General features: G+C 48.0%; 1 protein-coding gene across 1 annotated transcript in view; it reads left to right on the top strand.

Moving 5' to 3' along the window:
- Positions 1-722: 722 nt before the first annotated feature.
- Positions 723-4,486, top strand: part of LOC110284394 (mas-related G-protein coupled receptor member H) — a 7,156-nt gene continuing 3,392 nt past the window's right edge. Inside the window, exon 1 of the mRNA XM_029470859.1 lies at positions 723-806. The gene's annotated coding sequence lies outside the window, so the exon portion shown is untranslated. The remainder of the gene's footprint in view (positions 807-4,486) is intronic.

Raw genomic sequence — 4,486 nt, 5'->3', positions numbered from 1 at the left:
TGAAAACAGGACAATGCTACAGCCCCAAGAAAGGACACACGGGCTGGGACAGGGCCCACAGCTTGACCCTCCACTCCCCAGCAAACAGTTTTCATTCTATGCTCTGCCTCCCCGCAGTCGTCCTGAAAATCAGGTCTTCCAGCCATCACCTGCAGCAGAGGTAGGGAGGGTAATTATCAGAGTGGGAATTGGCAAAGAAACCCCCTAGTACCTGTCCCAGCGGTGCCTGTAGGCTGGCCTTCCCAGTACACAGAGAGCCTTCCTCCTCCCTAGCCCTCTGCAAAGAGGATCACATTGGCTGGAAAGAGAGTCCACTCTGAAAGGATCCTGAGGGCTACTCTAGGGCCATGTGGAGATTAGAGATGCGGCAGGAGTGAGAGGGATGGGGACACGAAGGTGTTCACAACCAGAGTGCTGATGCACATATCCAACTCACTAACAACCAGCGAGGAATGCAGTGTCCGTCCGGCTCCTGGGAGTAGATCAGGATATGTTCCCATTAGCTGGGACTTGATGCAAAGTACCAAAAATGTCTCGTGATTATTTATTAGTTTGACTGACAGGTCTCCGAGGAAAACTAGCCCCGCCCTCTGCCCTCAGGGCTTGCCAACAGGAATCTAAATTTCACTGGCCAGATCTGAAGCCAAAATAAGACCCTGAGAACAGACCGGTGCCAGACTGGTGTGGGCACTCTTTCAGCCTTCCAGAACCTTCTTGTCTGCTGAACAGGGTATGAGAACCAGCAGAAATAGCAAGCCCTGAGGGAAGAACCAGAGATTACCACAGTGGCTCCTCACCAGCAGACCGTGAGTGCTCCCACTTGTCCGTTCCAAAAGATCTCTGTGATTTGTGTGTTCGGGAGCCTTCCTCCTCCCCAACCCTCTGCAAAAAGGGCCAGGCTGGGTGGAAAGAGAATCCACTCTAAGAAAATCTTAAGGTCTACCTTAGGGGGCTTAAGTCTTCTGAAACAGGGGTGTTATGGTCTGATTACAGCCACATAGGGCCCCCCGTAACAGCATCATAAAAAAATTAAAAGCATGCCTAGTAATCGTGCCCCATATATGTGTGGGTACACTCACGGGTGTGCGCACAATGTGCATGGTGCTGGCTCTGCACACCCGCTGAGCGACACTTGGCTTGGAGCACTGAAACAGCACCCGAAATAAAATGTGGTTCTGTTCTGTTTTGTGGGTTTCTAGTAGAAAACTGGCACACAGATGCAAGCACATTTAACCCCCGCCGAGCTTCCTTGATTGACTGGGTCTGAGAGGCTGAGAGAACTCATTAGTAAAGACCATAAATAACATGTTCTAGACACCGGGGTGTAAATCCAGAAAAGGGTGGGGGAACTGGGAAGGCAACTGCCCAGCTGCCACCAGAACATGTGGCACTGTCCCTGGCAGGTTGTGCAGACTGTACCCCGCTCTCTTTCCCCTTCCCCGCTCTGCCATCCTGTTCTCTCTACTACAGTGAATAGTTGCAGACAGATGTTGACTGAGGTATCTACATGCAGACAGGAGGTTGAAGGGTGCCTACCTACAGGAAATGGTATGGTAGCATGTTCGGGGACTGAGCCCAGAGTCCTCAACATGCTATGTGAGGATAGCCTCTAACCTCTCTGGGTTCCTTAACAACCATGTGGAACCAGTCAATCTGATTGATTAGTATAATTGTACTTATTAGTTCAGCTCTTGTCTTCTGTGTCTCTGTCTCTCTCTCTCTGTCTCTCTCTCTGTTTCTCTCTGTCTCTATCTCTCTGTTTCTGTATGTAGCCTTGGCTGTCTTGACACTCGCTCCATAGACCAGGCTGGCCTCGAACTCACAAAGATCCTCCTGCCTCTGCCTCCCAAGTACTGGGACTAAAGGCATGCGCTGCCGCCACCACCATCCAGCTCTTCTTTTTCTCTTAAATTATTTCTCTTAAATTATGTTCCTATGGTCAGAATATTAAGACATACGATTTAAGTGAGTTCCTTTTTGTTTACTGACACACTTGCACCCGGGCAGAAAGATTACTGTGGACGCTGTTCCTTTCACAGGCAGCCCTGTCCCTTATTTGTTCAGGTTACTATGGAAGGATAGCCATGAGTATGCGCTGACTTATCACACTGCTCCGCACTGAACATTTGGCCCCCAGGCAGGCTGTTGCAAGCAGCTGCCTGGTGGCTCCTGGTCTATGACAAAGATCCCTGCAGGATCTTTCTGCCCCACCCCCACCCCCAATTCTGCTCTCACCCTTGGCCCTTGGACAGAGGGGTTGTGACAGTGGACTTAGGGAAGAGAAAGAGAGGGAAGAAACTGGGGGGTCTGGGCTGCACCTGGAGAAGACCAGTAAAGGCCATAGAAAAGACCGATGCATGTTCATAGGCCAGCAAGGATCCCAATTCCCAAGAGGAGAGAATATGAGCAAAGCATCCAGAACATTCTGTCCAAGAAGAAACAAAATACCAAGAAACACCACCTTGCTAAGTGCTAAGCCTGCCAGTTAAAACTTCTGGATCTCATTTTCCCCTGTTAGATAGTTTTATTTGAGAATGGTCAATACAGAAAAGGGCTTCGCTGTACAAGTTCTCTCTTAAGCTGCTTCCAAAAGCAACCTTTTAAAAAATATTGTCTATTGTTCTCTGAGAACTTCATATGCGCACAATGTAATTTTATCATACTTACCCCTACTCCTCATCTAAACCCCTCTCAGGACCTCACCCCCACCCCACCCCAACTTTGTGCTCTTTTTGTTTGTTTGTTTTTTAATGACTCATAGAGTCCAGTTTGACCTGTCCACAGGAGAATGAGACCGTCACTGGAGCATAACTGACCTACCAGGGGCCATCATCTTAAAGAATGCTGGCTCCCCCTCATCCAGCAGTCATCTATTGTCATTAGCTCTCCAGCAAGGGGTAGTGAGCCCCTCCCCACTCCATGCTAGAATGAAGTGGCTTGATTTTGTGCAGGTACTGTGCACAGCTGCTGGGTCTCTTTTAGCCTAGACCAGCCTCTTACTCCCAAGCTAGTGAGTCGAGTATGACATTGACGTTGACTTCTGGGATTCCTGCCTGTACCTCCTGAATACTGAGATTATATGTATAAAACACTATTGCCATGCATGTGGTGGAATCCAGGGCTTTGTGAGAGATAAGCAAGCACTCTCTGAGAACCATACTTTTGAGAATTGCCAGTCTGAGGACTGACATGGTTCTGTAATCTGCATCCAGAGCTGTGGCAATGGCTCTGGGTGCAAAACGTGCCTTTGAAACTGTGAGGAGGTCCAGGTTCAGCGAGACACCCTGAGTCCTTGCTTTTTAAAATTGTTTATTTATTTATTTATTTATTTATTTATTTATTTATTTATTTAATGTATGTGAGTACACTGTCCCAGATCCCATTACAGATGGCTGTAAGCCACCATGTGGTTTCTGGGAATTGAACTCAGGACCTCTGGAAGAACAGTCAGTATTCTTCCCCACTGAGCCATCTCTCCAGTCCCACTAAGCTTGCTTTCTATTGTGGTGATAACCACCATAACCAAAAGCACCACAGGAAGGAAGGGGTTAATTTTGTCTCCCAGTGGACAGACCATCATGGAGGCAAGTCTGGGCAGGAACTCAGAGCAGGAACCTGGAGTTCAGACCATGGAGGAATAATGCTTGCTGGCTTGCTCTCGGCTCTTGCTCAATTACCCTTCTTGCCAGGACTACCTGCTCAGAAGTGGCACCAGTGACCCACAGTGGGATGGACCCTCCCACACTAGTTGTCAATCAATGTCCTATGGACTTGCCTACAGACAATCTGATGGCGTCATGTTCTCAGCTGAAATTCCTTCTTCCAGGATGACTCTAGTTTGGTTCAAGTTGACAAAAGCCTACAACCGGCATGCTCTCCCTCAACAGACAAAATAGAGAGCTAGGAAGAAGACACCAGATGTCAACCTCTGGCCTCCACACACACATGCACACATATGCATGCACACAGGTACAACACACACACAGAGACACACACACACACACAGACACACACACACGCCAAAAGGAGGAGAGGAAGAGAAAATCAATTATTTTTCTCAATAACTGTGGAAATTGCTGCTATTATCACCTCTGCTTTGCAGATAGAGAAACGGGTTTATAGAATGAAGCCTGCCCAGAGCAGATAATCCTGTCCTGGAGATGGACTTTAACCCCAAGTCTCTGAGCCCAAGGCCTGTGTTCATGTCTACTATACTTTTCTGATCCAAAGCCTTAAAGTCCCTCATAAGTCATTGTTGTTAAAATAATTTCCCCTTCAAGGAAGAAATTAGAGAAACAGAAGTGATAAATATTTTTTTATTAGGTATTTTCCTCAATTACATTTCCAATGCTATCCCAAAAGTCCCCAATACACTCCCCCCCCAGTCCCCCACCCACCCACCCCCACCCCTTGGCCCTGGCATTCCCCTGTACTGGGGCATATAAAGTTTGCAAGTCCAATGGGCCTCTCTTTCCAGTGATGGCCG

This window comes from Mus caroli, chromosome 17 (assembly GCF_900094665.2).
Source record: "Mus caroli chromosome 17, CAROLI_EIJ_v1.1, whole genome shotgun sequence".
NCBI lineage: Eukaryota > Metazoa > Chordata > Mammalia > Rodentia > Muridae > Mus > Mus caroli.
Note: the sequence above shows the minus strand (reverse complement) of the source record. Positions and strands in the feature narration are given on the sequence as shown.